Raw genomic sequence first — 18,930 nt, forward strand, 5'->3', positions numbered from 1 at the left:
CCACCCCGCCCGCCTTCTTTGACCTCGAAGGTGGAGAAGACCAAGAGGTTTTGCTGACCTGGAGCCCAGAAGCATCCTGTCCCTCCCTGTCCTTCTGAGTTTTATTGTTGCCTCTTTTAGGGCACTCCAGTGTGCTGGTGGAATGAAAAAGTACAGCACCCCTGCTGAGTGTCCTATGTGCCCAGGGAAGGGAGAGGCACCGCTGATAACTATGGGCGCTCTGGGTGGGCACCTTCAGGTCCAACTCCAAACAGATCTAGAAAGGAGCGGGCGAGGCTTACCCTTAAGGAACGGGGCAAGTAGCCAAGGTGGCAACTCCACTAGGTGTGGGGCAGGGAGCCCTCAGCACCCCCAGGATACCAGTGCTCGCCAGAGCCTGGCACCAGACTCCCCCAGGACACTCACACTGACAGCAGATAATATGTGGTGTGACAGGACACAGCATGGAGTTTGGAATTGGAAACAAGGATTTGAAACTGCCTCTTAGGTTGATGCATGACTGGGACATATTCTTCCTGGAGAACTTCTTCATTTCTAAAATGAGTAGAACAGTACCAAACTCCAAATTGTTTGCTATTGGTATAAGAATTAAATGAGATAATGTACAAACCAGTTAGAACAGTGTTCGGCATAGAGTTCAGTAAAGGGAAATGGCGGTTTCTGGGAGAAGAAAAGAAGGATACGAATGTCCTTTGACAATAGTAAAGCGCTCCATTAAAACATGGGTTTTATCAATATCCTCCTCATCATTTTGCCCGGAGCAGGAGAAGGTGAATTACCTGAGACTGTATGGAGCCAGTGAGTGGCCCAGCCAGTTCCTAAGAATTTAGCCCTGCAGACAGGGCAGCCATGGGTGTGGGCAAGGCCAGCAGCTCAGCAGACTACAGGGGGGCTAACAGGCTTCTTGCCTCTCCCTGGAACTGTCACCTCCTGCAAGGAAAGAGCTGTGCCCTATTCACCCCTATTTCTCCAGCATCCATCACAGTCCTGGTGCATGATGGGTGCTCAGGTCAATATTCGTCATTACTGGACAGTCAGTTCAAGGTAGAACTGGAGAGGCTGATAGGGCAGGCCAAGGGGTTGAGTCTGTGAACTCAGAGAAGCTCCCTGTGTTGCCCTGTGGTGAGAGCTGTCACAGCCCAGAGGACCGAGTGGGCAACGCCAAGGCTGGCTCGATCCCGGGCACCACTGCCAGCCTCCACCCTCTCTCTCCCACCTTGGCTCTTCTCTGTCACATGTGGGCCCACACATGGGGTGTGGCATCCCTGGTTTCTCACCTCTCACTTTGAGATGTAAATCTTATCACCAGATAATGAGAACTCTAGAAGGTTGTCTCTTCAAAACCCCGAGAACAACGGTGACCTCCCCATACCTAGAGGAGCGCATCTTCCATTTATGTCCATTGTCACTCAGTGAGAAGAATGGCTCAGCTCTGAAGCCAAATTCACAGACAGGCATAGCCAAAACTCCGGAACCACTACAACCTCCACATCCCAGCTCCTGCTGCCCACACTAGATGTTATCCCAGATCCTTCCAAGCCCTGTGGTTCTCCAGTTCACTGCAAACATTTTTACCCACAATGTAAACACTGTTTTGAGTTTAGAACCAGGAAGAATTTTGGCACAGTCCCATCAGAGCAAATCCAACAGGAGAAACATCATTTTCCTTAGTGCCTTGAAGGATGGATCATCCATGCACACAGGTCACCTAGCGTCTGAAGCCCAGCCTCCCTTCCACTGACCTTCACACCCTCATAAAGGGCACCAAGTTGTGTCAGACCCACAAAATGGGTCTTCTTAACATAGAAAGATCATCTGAGACCTGCAGTGAGTGGTCTGATTTCTATCTTCTGAGATGTGAGCCTCTCCAAAGCCCCTGACCAGCTTCACCACCCCAAATCTCTATGACAGATATGGGGTATGATTTGGACTGAACATCTGCGTGTAAAGCTGTGGTTCTGTCCTGGGAGCCTACCCTCCAGTGGGCAGGCCCAAAGCCATTGCTGAATGCACTAAAAGAGGGGTGGGTAGTAAGCCCCTCTCGTGGAGCTGCTGAGCCCCTTTCTCTTGCAAGCCTTCCCCTGTCAGGGCTGCAAGGGAACAGAGAGAGCCAGTGAGATTGAGAGTGTGCACTAGGGCCAGTTACCTAACTACAAGAGCCTCAGTTTTCCCATTCATAAGATGAGGGAATAACTCTTGGGACAGTCCCCTGGTAATTTAGAGAGCAGAATGCCAGGCACATGGGGCATGCAAGACATGGTCCCCTGGTCTAGCCTCCTTGTCACACATGAGCAAGCTCAAGGGTGTGCAGATCCAACATGGGGCACTGTGGGACATCTGGGATGGTAGTAGACGGAGTCTGGAGTTTTGCCCAAGAACAATGGGAATGTGAATTCTCACTGAGATGGGAGATGGGGCCTCCATAGGGCAGCAGACTCTACCTCAGACCACCCCCACCCCCACCCCCAGCATATACACGCACACACAGCCTGTGACTCAGGGCCAAGGCTTCCACGCTGGAGGTTGAGAAAGTGCGTAGGACATTCGCTCTTGGCAGAGGTACGGGCCTGGGAGCGGTCACTAGAGGGCTTAGGATGGCATTGAGGTAGCTGCCCCTGTGAGGTCACAGGAGAGGGACAACCTGGGGAAGGGAGACCATGGCTATGCTATGGAAGAGTAGGATGGCTTCCCATAAAGCTTCCTATCACCTCCTCAGGACACAGAATGACCCAGAGAAACCCAGAGCCCCGGGTTTCCCAGCAGCGACAGCACTTAAGAACAACATTACAGCAGAAAACACGGCGTATCCCAATCTTTGGTTTCTGCATCCCAGATCTACAGGAGACTGCTACTGGGAGAGGCAACCAGCTACTGGGAGAGGCCCATTGTCAGGTGGAAAGAGCACTTGTTCTGGGTTTACTGTGACCTGGGTTCAAATCCTTCCTTTACTTCACCTTTATATGCAATGTTAGGTAAGTTTCTTAGCCTTGCTGAGGTCTTTCCTTCCTCTGTAAACTAGGGGCTAAATCCCTCCACTATAAACCTCCATGAGGACTTAAATGAGAGACTGGCCCACAGTAGGTTCCCACACGTAATGGTTATTGGAGAATACAAAGCAGATCCCACCAGGATTAATCCTTGGGTCTGGAGGCATTCATCCACCCCTAGGGCCACTTGTGCCTTCTCCTCCTGCTCCTTTCTGCCCTGCCCCCCCATTTCTGGCTCTCAGAGCCCCTGGACGAGGCCGCAGCACCAAACTGCCAGCAGAAGCCTAATTCACAGTCAGGGAGGTTTCTCCAGACAGGTGACCAGGACAGGAGGGCAGGAGGGTAGGGGACGGCCACAGGCACGCTCCCCATTCCTATCACCCCAGGCCCAGGCCCAGGCAAAGCCCTCCCCTGTGGTCCCACCCTCGCAAGGAGAGGAGTTTGTGAAGTGGAAACTGCTTCAGACATTTAGCCCAGTGCCACAATCTCAGAGCAATCCTCTCTCTCAGCAGGACCAGGCTGTGAAGTGTAATTAAAGCCATGGGTTAATTAGGAGTGGCAGCCATCTTGCCAAGAGGAGCCCCTCACTGACACGCCTCTGGCATCCAGAGCTGTCGTCTCAGAGGTCCAGGACGCAGGAGCCATACCACCTCTCCTCATCCTCTTCCTCTTCCACCCCTCCACCTTAGCCCTAAAGATCTCCAGCTAAGTCACGCTGTTTTAATTTCTCTTACAGTTCATACTTGGGAGGCTCTTCCTGAAGTTTAACTTAAAGCCACCCTTCTACAGATCGACAGTGGGAGTGGGGGAGAACCAACATGGATATGAGTTAGGGCTTCACGGAAGGTGCCCTGAGAAGTGTCCTAAGAGAAAGGCAGGGCCTTGCACCCCACCCCACAACCGTGAAGAGGAGTTGGCATGAGGATCCTACAGGATCCAGCCGGGGATGGAGGCAATGTGATGGACGAACAGGAATGGGAAATGGAAAAACATATTGGTGGGAAGGAGGAGAGAGCGAGCTTGGAGGTAGCGGGCCAACCTGGGTTGGAGGCCTGGACTGGCTTAATAGTTATGTAATATTTCTGTGTCTCAGTTGCCCCATCTATAAAATGGGGGTAATAAAGCCCCTAAGACTTTCATGAGCTAAAATACACAGAGCAGCTTTTTAAATGGCCTGGCACATACAGAGAAAGACAGATACCATATGTTTTCACTCTTATGTGGATCCTGAGAAACTTAACAGGAACCCATGGGGGAGGGGAAGGAAAAAAAAAAAAAGAGGTTAGAGTGGGAGAGAGCCAAAGCATAAGAGACTGTTGAGAACTGAGAACAAACTAAGGGTTGATGGGGGGGTGGGAGGGTGGGTGATGGGTATTGAGGAGGGCACCTTTTGGGATGAGCACTGGGTATTGTATGGAAACCAATTTGACAATAAACTTCATATATTGAATAAATAAACAAACAAACAAACAAACAAATAAATAAATACATGGCCTGGCACAACACAAACTCTCAGTAAACTCTAGGAAATCTTCTTAACAACCCCATCCTCTTCCACAAATTGCTCAGAATCCTGGGGCTTCTTCCTTCCCGCCTTCTCTCAGACTAACTCCTTTTCCATTCTCGTGGCCTCCCTGCAATCCTGGCACTGTGATCTCGTCTCCTCCCCGCCCTCGTCACGGGCCTCCCTCTCCCCCACCTCATCCATCTCCAGCTCACCAGGCCGCTCTGCAGAAGGGCCGGTGTGTTTGGTACCCTTAGTTCCCAGGTACTTTTCCATACGTCCCGCTTTACTCAGAGGAGCTCATTTAATTCAGTTCCCACAACTGCCCTCTGAAGCAGGTATTATGGCCATTTTACAAATGAGGAAACCGAGCCTCTGAGAGGAGAAACCATCTGCCCAAGGTCACTCTGCAAGTATACGGCGGAGCCAGAATTCAAGCCCCGCTGTGTGGCTCCAGGCTGCCTTCCGCACCAGACTCCTCAGCAAAGCATCTGAGGCCTTCAGCAGATGGCAGCCCTCACCTGTCCCAACGCAGCCAGATGCTTGCCCATGCGAGACAGGCCAGCCCCCTGATGCACACCTCTCATCTTCACTTGTGTCTTACCCTCAAGGAGTCAAAGAGCAAGAATAGGAAAAAGAAAAGGAGAGGCTGTAGGAATGAGAGGAATTTGGGAAAGAGAAGAGCGGGAAGGGGAAAGCATGCTGAAAGGGAACTAATGTGGCATCCAGAGGTTTGGGGGCTTCTCTGGTGGGCCTTCAGCTCTGCCTCCAGCTTAGCTTCTGTCTTCTCCATCAGGGCATGGGATTCCACGGAAAGGAAAGAGTGAGAGGAGCCTCGGGCACAGGAGGCCCAAGCTGGAGGCTGGCGCAATGGCTGTAAAAAACTCCAGCTGCTCCAAATGCATTCAAGCCACTTGGCCCAGCCGCACACCCAGGGTACGTGCAGATGAGGCTCAGACAGCTGTGGGGATCTCCCAGGAATCCTGACGGGATCCTGGCCAGCACGAGAGGGGCTGGGAGGCCTCAGGCAGGCCGCAAAGCCCTCACTTCCAGAAACGGGTCTGGGGTGGATTCTGTCAACCACACAGTGGGAAACTCAATGTGCTGTCCGAGAAAAATTCCTGAAAAGGCTATAAACAAATGGTGGTGGGCACTTTGGGAAAGGCAGCTGAGATCATAGTCAGAAAGTGTGTGTTCAGTAATAAAGTCCTGTCAGGCAAAGCTCATCTTCTCTGTGGACAGGGTCACCAGACTGGTAGATGAGGGAAATGGGGTTTGCCGGTGTAGCTGATCTTGAAACCATCTGACAAGCTCTTCAAGAAATTGTTGCATATAAGCTAGAGAAAGGAAGCTAAAAGGTGAAAAATTAGTAGCACACAGAGCTGGCTGTACAGTCTTACCCAAGGATGCCTACTGATGGTTTGAGTCCCCTTGGATGGAAGCAGCCAGGTACTTACAGGGCTCTGAACTATCCCACTGCATTCAATATCTTATCAGTTCCTTGGATCGATAGATGGGAAGCATTTGAAGGTGGGAGTTATTAGCAGGTATATTGGCTGTCAGAGACAGAATCTTGGATTTTTTTTTAAATTGTATTTTTTAACCAGTGTCTACACCCAACGTGGGGTTCAAACTCACAACCCTGAGATTAAGAGTCATGTGTTCTACCGACTGAGTCAGCCAGGCGACCCCAGAATCTGAAATATTTTAATCAGCTAGAGAGAGGGGCTGAATTTAGACAAGATGAAATGAACAAGGGAAAAACGTAGAGTCTCAAACAGAAGACCAGAAAGACTACAGAGCTGTTATGGGTTGAACTGTGTCCCTCTAAAAGTCACATGTTTAAGTTTCAATCCCCAGAACCCCAGGATGATACCTTATTTGGAAATAAGGTTGTTGCAAATGTAATTAGTTAAGATGAGGTCATACTGGAGTAGGGTGGGCCCCTCATCACATATAACTGGTGTCCTTACAAAAGGGGAAATCTGGAGACAGGTGTACAGGGAGAATGCCATGCAAAGAGAAAGCCAGAGATTCAGGGGGTGCTTCTATAAGCCAAGGAATGGCAAGCACTGTCAGGAAACCACCAGAAGCTAGGGGAAGGTTCTCCCTCAGCCCTCAGAAGGAACCAAACCTAACAACATCTTGATCTCGGGCTTCTAGTCTCCAGGACTGTGAGACAATACACTTCTGTTGTTTAAGCCACCCAGTCTGGGGGACTTTCTTACAGCAGCCCTAGCAAACTAAAGCAACACAAAGACATACTTAGAAGATGGGGCTGAGTTACAGATTATGCTAAAAGGGAGACCTAAGGGGAATGGTTGGCTGCGAGATCCGTGAAAGTCAGCAGGGCCACGTGGCTGCCAAAAATAGCCAGGGCAGGATTAAGGCTGCGTTAACAGAAGCTGTGGTAACTGGACGCATGAGGGTGTGCTGGCCGGGCCTCACCTGGAAAACCAGATTTGGTCCTGGTGACAGCAATTTAAGACAAGTGGGAGGATGTTCAGAGTTCTGTGCCCAGAGATGAAGAGACAAGTCAGAGGAGCACTCGTGGAAGTGGGGAAGAGGTGAAGGCAATTGGTCTCCCATGCTGGAGAAGCTCTGACATGGAAGTGACTAGGTTTGCCTGGAACAGCCACATGGGAAGAGATGGGGCCCACAAGGAGAGACAAGACTTCAGAGAAATATAAGAACTTTCTATTAGACATTGTTGAGCAAAAATTGAATGGGCACCTTGTGGGGTGATGAGCTCTCTGTCTCTGAGGAAGACTCTGCCAGATGACCGCTCAGTAGGGACCTGCAGAGGTGACCCTGGCCACTTCCAGCTCCAGGAAGGACCCACTCCTAGTCCCCTGCCTGGCCGACACCAGAAGCTCAGGCCCCGTACCCATGTAAAGTTAGAGGCTCCTGCGGGTTGTTTCGGCCCAAGACCTTTCATCGATGGCTTTGGCAGGCAAAATGGCATGCCGAGAGCAGGGAGTCTGGAATCACACACCTCAGAAGATCGGGTTCAGCGAGACGCAGGTGCACTGGAAGGATGAACTTGTTCATGCTCACAAGGATGGGCATGAAAAGGGGTGGGAAGGAAAGCAGCCATGGCTCTCCATTGCCCAGGGAGCGAGGAAACTGGCAGCCCCAGAGTTCACCAACTCGAACTGGGTGGGAAGGCCCTGCTGGTGGGTGCTGAGGGGATACAGAGGAGGCTGCACCCAGGCCTCCCTTTGACCAACTCCTATGCTATTAAGACTGTTCCCAGGATGACCTGATACTAAGAGTGAGCATCTGTCTACAAGAGTTCTACTACTTCATTCCATCCTCCCTTAAACTAGTCCTTCCTCACTTCACAGTACAAAAAGGAGGCTCAGACAGGGAATGGAACTCATATGAAACCCACAAACAAAAACTGGGTTTGAACTCAAGTCTGTCTCATCCCAAAGCCCGTGTTCCTCCCAAGTTTCCACACTAAAGTGGAATGGGATGTAGAAGTGTCACAGGCACCCAGTAACAGAAAGAACAGCCTAGTGTGGTCTAAAGTAGAGTCTCAAACTTCAGCAGGCATGAAAATGGCCTGGAGGGTCTGTTTAAGTGCAGGTTGCTGGGCCCGAGCCTGGGAATCACTGAGTTACTAGATCTGGGGTTCAATCCAAGAACTGTTGCACTCCTAACAGGTTCCAGGTGGTGCTGATGCTGCTGGCCAGGGACCTGCTCTGTGAACAACTGCTCTGGAGTAATCAGGAAAGGAAGCAGGTGTCCTCCAGACTCAGAGCCACGGAGAGATAAAGGTTCACTGCCGGGATCATCATCTGTCTCCAGTACAGGAGTCCCCCAGCAACATCCTGGGCAGCAAGACTGACAGCTGGTGCTGCTTCACCAGAACCCATCTGGTTGGGAAGATGCCCATTCTGAAAAAAACCCAGCTTCCTGTACTTTCTACTCTGGAGTCTTCTGCTTTTCCCGGGCTGATGAGCTGTGTTCTCTCCTATAGGAAGTCCTGCCCCTTCTGCAGTCAGCCAGCATGACCCCTAGGGTTTTCTCCCTCTCTAAATAAATGGACAAGTTCCCTTCATTGGAACTTTTGTGGGTGGGTTTCCCAAGCCCCTCCTGTTGCCGGCTGCCCTCCATGGAGCACACTGAAGTTGGTCAGGGTCCCCTCTAAGATCCATGTCCAGAAATGAGGACAGGATTACCGGGGAGAACCCAATCTGGTTCCTGCACTTCTCTTAGTGCCATTTAAGATGGTATTGTTTTGAGCAAGCCCATCACCCTGTCAGTTCCTATAAAGTCTGTGCACAATTAAACCCCTCAGATCTTTTTTTCTTTTTTCAGGATCTGCAGCCAAACCAAGTCTTCTCCCACTCCCATCCCCCTTATGAACTTGAGTAATTAATTTGTGCAATCTAAATGTGACTTTCCATCTGCCCCTGTTAAATTTCATCTTGTTGGTTTAAACCCAGCATTCCAGTCTGTTGAGATCATTTTGAATATTTATTCTATCTTTTATAGGAGCTGCCCATCATAGTCTTGTCATCAACCAATTTGATAAGCTCACTTACACCAGTTTCATGCAACTCATGGATAAAAATGTGAAGCTTCATTTTTCAGAAGCTCACCTGCCACACACCATCTTCCCTTTGGGAATCCCTAATCATAAGATCAGACTTCCTATAGTCTAGGGAAGGTCCGTGGGCATGTCATTTCTTTCCTTGGCTGTTATTAACACCAGGCTGATGCGGTGTCTTTCATATGAATGCTGTCACATCACAACCTAGTTCTTGGTCATGGTCAGAATCAAATCACAAGGATAGTTTCGGTTGCTATCTATCTTTTGGGCAACAGCAATGTGAAAAAGGCAAGAATGCAAAAATGTATCCGAGCCTCCACTTTAAACAGTATTTGACATCCAACAGAAGTCAGGCTGCCTATCCCCCCCATCATTACTAGAGCATGCCTCCCTGGCAGCTTTATAAGCCATACTGGGCAAGTAGCATCCAAATCCTTCCGACTGGGTGGGGAAAATGCAATAGGGATATGTCAAACTTGGACCTGCTAAGCTGCAAGGCATGCTGGGATTTTGGCAGCTGGTCAGTGAGGAGGCATGTTTTCTGGCATGGGGTACCTGGAGAAAGGGGTGAAGACAGAATCAAGGAAGTGAAAAGGAAAATGGGGCCTTGACAAATGGCCACTCTGCTGCCACTCGTACGTGAAAAGTGTTCTTCTGCTGGACAAAGGCATAGGCTATGACCATGGGATGCTGAAGGAGCATTTGTGAACAATATGTTGATACCCTCAGCCAAGGGTGGAAAAAAGTAACATACACAGTTAAGAGTATAGGCTCTGAAGTCGATAGTCTGGGTTTAAATCCCAGCTCTACTACTTTTTAACCATGTGACCTTGGGCAAATTGTTTTCTGTCTCAAGGTTTCAGTTTCCTCTCAAGGTTTCAGTTTCCTCGTGTGGCAAGTGGAGATAAAAATAATCCGTGCACACGAGGCACATGAGGATTAAAAGAGACAATGGGTATACAGTGTTTAGCGGACTGTCTGGTACATAGTAACAGCTCAATAAATAATAGCTGTTATTATGGAACAATAACTTAAAGGCACTGAAGGCTGATAGTTCCTGGGCTGGACACGTGAAGAAGAAAAAGCTAAGCAGGTGAAAGAAGCAACTAAAGACACTGGGTTAGGAGCAGGAGAGACCTGGAGCTCACCTGGAGGTGGAGCTGAGGCATCCAGCCAGGGCAAGGATTCAGACCCTCAGGTCAAGTAGGGTGAAGCAGCCAGCTTGAAGCCTCAGAGGAGGTCAGTGAAAACAGTTTATTTTTTCAGCTCTGAATATGAAAACATTTTACTGCTATAGGAAGTCCACCAAAAATTGTCTAGATGGTCCATGTGAAAAAGAAGCATAAATATTCCACTTCTAGAAATCTGTTCTGAAATAATCATCTACAGGCACAAAGATTTATATACAAGGATGTTCACCGCAGCATTATTTATATTAGTAAAAAGTAGTTTACATCTTAGATGTCCAACCCACAGAGGATTCAGTAAATAAATTAGGGCACATCCATAGGATGGAATACTGGCAGCCATTAAAAAGCCCATTGGAGAAGAATACTTAAGACGTGGGGGAAATTACCACAATATATTATTAAATGAAAAAGGCTACTTACAAAGTAACACAAACAGTACGATCACAATTTTGTTATATGTGTATCTAGAAGTAAACAAGCAACAGTGTTGAATGAATGTGCATTACTTTTATAAATGCTTTTTAAGAAGAAACGATCTCAAAGAAGTTACACGAGAAGGGTGCTCCCACAATCAGCTTATAATACAAAGCCATTACATTCAGAATACAGGAACACAAACAGTAGCTATGATCTGAATGCCAGGAGCTGTAGCTGGTGACTACTAGAAAGGACCTGGCTGTTTGGAAGGGCTGAGGGCAAAGAGATTGGGCACGCCATGCCATTGGCGTGCGGCCAGGGGCAGCATAAGAAAGAAGATTTAGGTCAGCGGCTCTCAACTATAGCTGCATATTAGAAGCGAAAAAAATATCAGTTGCTCAGGCTCCACACTCAGGGACTTTGACTTAATTAAAGTCTAGGATGGAGCTGGTCATCTATAGGTTGTCAAAGCTCTGCAGGTGATTCTAATAGACATCAGTGGATTCATATTGAACTGAGCCAAGCTACGGTTACCTGAATACAGAGGTCACTGGAGCCTTGCTCCCTGGACTGGGCCCCATATATCAAGAGAGACTCACTCTATGAGCTGGAGAGATGCTGAAATAGGGCAGGCAGCCCCAAGGTACCTGGTTTATGCAGGAAAACGACCCTCAGCCTTGAGGGGCTTTCACAGAAGTGCTCCTTGGAGCTGGGCTGTTTGGGAGTTTTTGCCACAAGGACACTGCTCTCCATTGAGGCTCCTGATGGGGCCCAGGTTACCAGCTGACTCCATAAACTGTAAGTACAGGTGGCTTTACAAACAGGAGAAGGGAAGGAAACAAAGATTGAGGGAAATCTATAGGGACCTGACTCTGCAGAAGCCAGAGCTGGTCTAGTGGTATTTTCCTCTTCTGTCCTGCTTTCGGGCAGAAACACACCCTGGTCAAGAGAGCAATGTGTAGACCTTAAAGGCAGTCTGTTCTGGGTGGATGAGGCCTCTCAGAGGGCTCCTGGTTTCCCCCAGGAGCCTTAAGGGAAGAGGAGCAGAGGGAACAAGCTGCTGGAAACAAAAGTTTGTGTTAAATGATAAGATCTCCCCCAGCTTCTTGATACAGGTATAGAGTTACCCAAGGCACCAAAAGAAGGGAAAGAACAGGCTTGGGTCGGTTGCTTTACACACTGGATCCATCCATCCCTGAATAATTAAGAACCAACTACGGCTCTTTTGTGCTCCTTAAAGGGGAGCTTCTGGGGGCCCCCTCAGGACAATGACTAGGGCAGTATGGAGGGAGTTTTGTCTCAGGTGGAACAGTGGGGTTGGCAGATAGGGACAGATCTAAATTGCCACCCCACCATTTCCCTAGAGACATTGACATTGTCTCCCTAGAGACAGAATTACATCAACTCCGGCAGAAAAACAGAGCTGCAGATAATCCAAAATGCTGGATGATCAAACCCTAACAGAGCTTTGCAATGCATTGCGTCTATTTGTACATGGATGTATGTGAGTATATTCTCTCTCTCTCTCTCTCTCTCTCTCTCTCTCTCTCTCTCTCACACACACACACACACACACACACACACACACACACACACCCCTACTGTGCAGCAGATTTAGCTTCCAAATGATGTTTGGCTCAGGCAGAAGCTAAAGGGAGAAAGAATGCACTCTCTGAAGATACTGGCAGTCAGGTGGCTTATCAGCAGTGGGTCTGGAGGGAACTGGAAACTGGTCTTAGACTAAACATTCTCCACAAGTGATCCACAAAAAAGAGATTTTCCTGGAAAATGAAGAAGTGACTGTAATCTCCATTCAAGAGTGCTGACCTCAAGGGCCAGAAAGAGTCTTCGGGTTCATCTGACCATCTCATTTTCACAGATGGGGAGTCTAGGTCTGGCAGAAGCTCTCAAGTGGGGCAGACTCCCTCATTTCTAACCCAGCCTCCCCTTTTGGGAATTTGAATTTAAATCTATCTGCTCCAATTTGACCCTCGGGGGACTGACAAGCAGATGGTCACCAGCCATCCTCCGGTACCATCCCTTCCTATTGCAGAAGAGGCCAGCCAGAGACATTCTTGGTTCAAATGCAAAGCTATTCTGATAATATCGACAAGGCTTCAAATTCAAACGAGTTCCAGGTGCAAGTCTGATTAAGTCATCCTTATTAAGGCAGATCAACGAGGGCGCAACTCAGCACACACAGCATTGCCTATAAAGCTTTCACTTGCTCAGGAACAGCCCAACCTCCTTATCCTTCTGTTTCAAGTCAGACTGGAGGAGGGTGAACAGCCCAACTGTTGGGAAGTGTGCTCAAGGTCAAACTCTCCGGAGCCTGGTCTTCATTGCAAGCGTTCCTCCTCCCGCTTTCCTCACTGTGCCCAGCAGCAAATTGGATAGGAAACCACCTTCTTTTTTTCCATTCTGAAGCTACCAAGTGTAGTCATTTCTCATTGGTGAGCCCCTGACTAATGTCAGGATTAAAGAGTGCATCCTGCAAGGTTTGGTTTTCATCTCTCATGCTCATTAAAGCAAAACACTACAGCAGAAGGGAGAAAAAGTGGCATGGCAGAGCCATAGAACATTCGGCACCCTGCTTCCCTTCCAGAACCCTACTCCCAGCTGGAATTTGCCTTGCTACTTTCTAGCATTCAAATCCGTTATTAGGGACATTTTTTCAGAAAGAAAATCTTGGGGGAGAATCTTCCATCTGAGACAGAGAATGGCATATGCAAAGATCCCGTTTCAGATTACCCATCATTGAGCCATCTCTTCAGTGAAAGCACCCATCATCAAACCAAAAGGAGAAGGAGGTTCACAACAGTATAGCATTGTGAAATCCAGGTGCTGCCCACACAAGCTGTAAAAGAAGGGCTCAATTTGGTCAATTCAATGAAACTCCATTAGTCAAGCCACTTGCTTTGGCTTCTTTTCATACATTTAAGACCAAGTTAGTTAAGCTTTGTCATAGATTTAGATCAACTTAGTAGTGTCTGAATTCAAATGCAAAGATCTGAATGTGAAGAAAATCCATCCATCAGAGGTAGCTATCTCCAATACACACACACACACACACACACACACACACACACACACACACATACCCCAGTCAAAGAAGACAGGCTAGTGATCTAGGTGACTGGATGAGGCAAAGGATGGTCCCAGGACCCAGTGGGGTTCAGACCCTGAAGAATAAGTAACCAGCACTTCCTCCCTATAGTTCTCATTTCCAGATCTTCAGATGCCTGGCTTTGTCTCTGTGCACACCACAGGCACAAGGTAGTTGTTCAGCCCCCCTCAATGAGTGACAATCTGAGGAGCCCAGGGAAGATCTGAGGTGGTGGAACCCTAGCCCTCTCAGCCTTCCCCACAAACCCAGGACTCCAAGTCCTTCAGACACTCCCCATTAGCTGTCAGATTACCCAGTCAAACCCCAAGGGAAGAGAAAACCCTCACAGTAAATTCCATCACAGAAGTTAAGGTAATGCTAGTAATTGTGTTCTCCTAGTCATACCAATTCACCTCCATTCTGAACAGAGACATGCCTTGTTTATCCTCATATCCATATCTTCCAGCACAGTGCCTGGCACACAGTAGGTGCTTAGTAATAAATGGTGAACACAAGAGTTCACTACTATTGTTGGTCTCATCTATCCTGTACTTAGGCAATAACAAAGCTAACACTTGCAGACCTTGGGGAATGCCTGGCAGCTGGGGGTGTGAGTCTCAGCCCTGTATCACTTAAGGTTTCCATGGTCCTTTGCCCTCTGTGCCCATTCTAGCACTTCAGTCCTCAATGAAAGTACTAAATTGGTTGATTATATGCTAGTGATCCGAGTTTCTACCTTGTTGACTTTCTATGGGATATAGGAGGGTTACCAAGATTAAGTATAAGAGTGTCAGGGTACCTAGGTGGTTCAGTTGGTTGAGCATCCAACTCTTGATTTTGGCTCAGGTCATGATCCCAGGGTCGTGGGATCGAGCCCCGTGTTGGGCTCCACACTGAGCATGGAGACTGCTTAAGATTCTCTCTCTCTCTCTCTCTCTCTCTCTCTCTCTCTCACCCTCTGCCCCTCTCCCTCACTTGTGTGCATGCCCTCTCTCCCTAAAAAAAAAAAAAGAGTGTCATGATCAATGCTGAAAATAATTGAACCCACAGCATCTTCCCCCCCCAAGTGTACACACTCTACCTACTCATCTTCAGCCTTGTCAGGCTAATCCTCCATAAATGTCTGCCACCCCTGTCCCCCTTGCTGGGGCTCCCGTTCTCTGTTTTAGACCCATACTCAGAGCTCAGGGCTTTCTGGATAACCTTCGGGATCCCTGAATATCTTTTCTCATCTAACCCCTGAATAAGATTTTACTACATTAGGGGAAGCAAAAAAGTCATGGTTGGATTTGCTTCTTCTTCTTTCTTTCTTTCTTTTTTTTTAATTTTTTGCAGAGAACAAAGCTGGCTTATACTCACTGAGTTCTTGGGGTGCTGGGGGGGGATAGGGAAGAGACCTGAGTTCCAGTCGTGGCTCTGTCTGGAGCCTTGCATCAATGGTTGTGAAGTGCTCAGATTTATATAAGACAGATAACTCTGTGACCTCAAGGAACTTATCATCTAGAGAACTCATCATAATACCCCCAAGGTTCTGGGAGACATGATAACACGTACACACAAAGAGATAATGTTTCTTAGGATCTTAAGTTCTTGATCTGTAAATATAGGGGGTCAGGCTGCTCAAGAGCAGATATTGGTTTTGCTTGGACCATTTTATCTGGCCAGTTTGACTTTGAACATCCAGGTGTCCAGCCATTCTAACTAACTGCCTGATCAGCACATTGCTACCTTCTTGGCTTCTATAGGCATTGGAGTTTGTGACTTCCCTAACATGGACAATCTCTAAGCCATCTTCCAGGTTTGAGCCTCAGTAAGAAGTAACGAACAGAGTGGCTTTCAAACAAGCCAGGGAGGGTACACCAAGACAGAAAAGCGTATGCAATTCCGCCAGTCCCAAAAGGGACGTGGCAATCCACAGAGCCAGGCTGGACCTCTCAGCTTCTTTGCCTTCCTGGTCTGGCTCTAGGAGAAGTGGAAAGGGAGCCCCTTCCTGGCCTTCCCTTCTCTTCTCCCACCCTCCCTTTACAGACAGCTGGTGGGCAGGGGGGCAGAGCCAACAAGCCCAGCTCTCAGTCCCACCTGAGTCCCAGAGCTTTCTTCAAACAGTCTTCTCCTACGCCCTAGGTCACCATTTGGCACCAAGCCCTTGCTGTTTTGTACGGCCTGTGCTTTTCCCCATTATGTTCTCCCTTCCCAAACACACACATACACACACGCGTCTTCTTTAGATCAAATCGGTGAATTTAGCAGCCTCTCTGGGCATGGGCTCAGCCCTGTACACCTTTGTATCTACCCACATGTAGTCTGGTGCATTGCACACAGTAGGCACTTAAAAAGTGTTTGACGTCCAAGTGATAATAATGCTGGCTATTGTCGGGTCTGGAGGACAAAGGCTCTGGCACTGACTCCCTGGAAAGAGAACAGAGTTGGAAGCTCTGCCACCCCCTCCCCAAACTGCTGCTGGCAGCTATTGATATCAGGAAAGGAGTTGCCCTCCTGCCCCTACACACACACTCTTTCCTAACCTGGCATCTTCTTGCCGAGCAGGTCTCCCAAAAACAATGCTCACTGTCCTCTGGGTGACCAAGTGGCAAATTCCCTCTCTTTGATATTTTATCGCCCTTCCTCCTCTGTTGGGAGTCTACATTTGGAGCAGGGTACTGGTGGGTTTTCCCAAACTGTTTCTTAAGCAGTCCTCCCTTTCCTAGATGTGAGGTCCAGTTCTCAGGCTCAAGTTCCCCCCTGCCCCAACCTCAAGGTCACCTATCTAGGCTCAGAAAAGGTGAGAGGTCACTTTCAAACGTCAAGAAGAAATGGGGGGGGGGGGGACGGCGGCGGGGTAAGTGAGGGGAATGAATGGGAAAAGATAGACTATGAGATGAGGGAGAGTGGGGGTGGGGAGGCCGGAGTCGCAGGCGTGGAGGGCGTGTGAGAGGCGCCGCTGCTTTCAGAGCAGAATGAGGCCGAACTGGGAGGATGGGGAGAATAGGAAGCGGGGTGACTGGTGGAAGCAGACTGGAATCGCTAGGGGCTGAAGGAAAAGGATGGGGGTTGGAGGCACAAAAGGTAGGGTCGCGGTGGGGTCTAGACCCAGGCAAGCCTCCACGCCTCCAACCCCATTCGCGTTTGCTCAGGCACGGGACCGGGAAGGAGCGCGTCCCGAGGGTGGGCAGCCCTCTCCCAGCTCCTGCTCTCATCCCCGCCGCGGAAAGCCTGCAGAGCGTCGCGGGGGTGGGGGCAGAGACCGGCGGCTACCCGTCCCCGTCCGGCTCGGGGCCCACTCCAGCCCGGCGCGGCGGGGCGGGCGGGATGACCCGCGGACTCGGCACAGGGGGCTGGGGAGGAGGCAGGAACCGCGCTTCAGGTGGCTCCTCCTCGTTGTTTAAAGTTTGCGGCAGGCGGAGGAGCCGGCTCTGTCCTCCCACCGCCGCCGGCTCGCGGCTCCGCAAGGCAGGGTCGCCTCAGCCTCGCCTTCTCCCCCGGCGCGTCCTACCGCCACTTCCCTGTCGGCTCCCGCCCCGCGCGGGTCCCGGATCCCCTCTCCTGTCTCCATCCCTCCCGGTGCCCGAGCGCCCCCCGCTCCCTCCCTCCGCGCTGGATCTCCCGCACGACGTGAGCGGAAAGTGAATGAGCAGCCCCAACCACAAAGACGAATTACCATGAGAAAAATAAATCAGGGAATCGCCGTCCGCGTCCCGCGTTCCCGCCGCCGCACCCTTCTCCACCCTCCGAGGCGGAAGCGCGGGGCCCCCGGGCCGCCGCGTCTGGGCCCTGGCGGGGCACAGTTCGGGCTCCGCGGGGCCCTGCCAGGGCAGGGGGTCTGGGAAGAACCGGGTGGGGGCCGGGCAGGCGGGGACGTCCGCGAGCGCGAGATTTCACACTCCGAGCGGGCCACGCGTTCCCACGCGCCTCGTCGCCCGCACTCTCCTTCCCTCCGGTTTACTCGTCGGCCCTCGGCGAGCCTCCATCGCGGCGCCAGTCTCAGCTCCTCTGCCCCGCGCTCTCTCAGCCTTTCATTCGTCCGTCCCCTCCTCCAGGCCCGGGCGGCGGGTCCCCATCACGGCTGCTGCCCAGACGCACCGGCCGCGCGGCCCGACCAGGGCCCCGCGCAGCCGGTACCCGGAGCTGGCGGTCGGCGGGAAAGCGGCAGAGCGGTGGGCGAGGAAGCCCGGGGACCCCCTTCTCCTCCCGCCCGCAGCCTCCCCCACCCGGTTCCAACTTGCTAGCTCCTCCGGGCCCCTACCCCTCTGCCCAGCCGAGTTGCTGAAGTTTGCAACTTGCAGCCCCAGCCCGCGCAGGGGAAACGCCCGGGGCTCCCGGGACTCACCTCCGGGCTGCGGGCACAGGTGCCCTGCTCTCGGCGGCTCCCGGCTCCCGGCGGCACGGAGCAGCGGAAGCCAACCAGGAAGGCTGGCGGCCCGTCTGGGAATGGGCGGCCGCGCTGGAACGGCCCCCGGCCCTGGGCTCGGCGCTCCCGTGCAGTCCCGACCCGGGCCCCGTGCCGCTGCGCTCGGGCTCCTCCAGCAGCCGCTGGACGCGCGGCCGACCCGCCCGGCTCCGTGGAGCTGGGCTCTGGCAGCAGTCCCCGCGCTCCAACTAGCTCCCGACCCGGAGCGCGGGTGAGAACGGGGAGGAGACGGAGGAAGCCGAAGGAGGGGGGGGGGGGGGAGAGGCGGTGGGAGGAGGAGTTGGGAGAGAGCGGAGGGAAGGAGGGAGCGGGAGCAAAAAGGAGGAGGGGGTTGGAGAGGACCTGCCGCGGCCGGCGCTTCACCCGCCAGCCCCGAGGCGCGCGGAAGAGCGCGAGGGGGCGCCCTGCATCTCAATGTCCCCAGGCTCGGCCCGACTCCCGCCCCTGGCCTGCCTAGTGTGTGTCACCCAGTGGGTGGACACAAGTCCCGCTCCGCAGCCGGCATTCGGACGACGAGACCCAGGTCCTCCTGAGCCCTTGCTACCTTTTGCCACATCCTGCCTTACTGTCCTCGGTGACCCCATCTCGAACCTGACTTCCTCTAGGGGCGTCAGCCCACCAGAACCCTACCCACCCCAACCCTTGGCGCCTGAGAAAAGTCTCCCTTCCCCCCGGCTCCCAAATTCCCCAGCCCTATTAGCTAGGGACGATCTTCCTGCCTGTGGATTTAAACGGGAGAAGGAATCGCGTACAAAAC

The 18,930-nt window shown here is 51.2% G+C and overlaps 1 protein-coding gene and 1 long non-coding RNA gene across 3 annotated transcripts in view; one reads left to right on the top strand and one right to left on the bottom strand.

The window, feature by feature from the left end:
• LOC121036335 (uncharacterized) overlaps positions 1 to 4,239 on the top strand; it is a 6,937-nt gene extending 2,698 nt beyond the window's left edge. Inside the window, exons 2-3 of the long non-coding RNA XR_005793313.1 lie at positions 2,717 to 2,972; positions 3,724 to 4,239. This is a non-coding gene — a long non-coding RNA (uncharacterized LOC121036335). The remainder of the gene's footprint in view (positions 1 to 2,716; positions 2,973 to 3,723) is intronic.
• Positions 1 to 18,566, bottom strand: part of SEMA5B (semaphorin 5B) — a 118,320-nt gene extending 99,754 nt beyond the window's left edge. Inside the window, exon 1 of one of the 2 annotated variants that reach the window (XM_040484703.1) lies at positions 18,093 to 18,566. The gene's annotated coding sequence lies outside the window, so the exon portion shown is untranslated. The remainder of the gene's footprint in view (positions 1 to 18,092) is intronic. The other variant, XM_040484704.1, reaches the window with a different exon arrangement.
• Positions 18,567 to 18,930: the final 364 nt, after the last annotated feature.

Source organism: Herpailurus yagouaroundi, unplaced genomic scaffold (genome assembly GCF_014898765.1).
Source record: "Herpailurus yagouaroundi ecotype Mexico unplaced genomic scaffold, PumYag 162, whole genome shotgun sequence".
Lineage (NCBI taxonomy): Eukaryota > Metazoa > Chordata > Mammalia > Carnivora > Felidae > Herpailurus > Herpailurus yagouaroundi.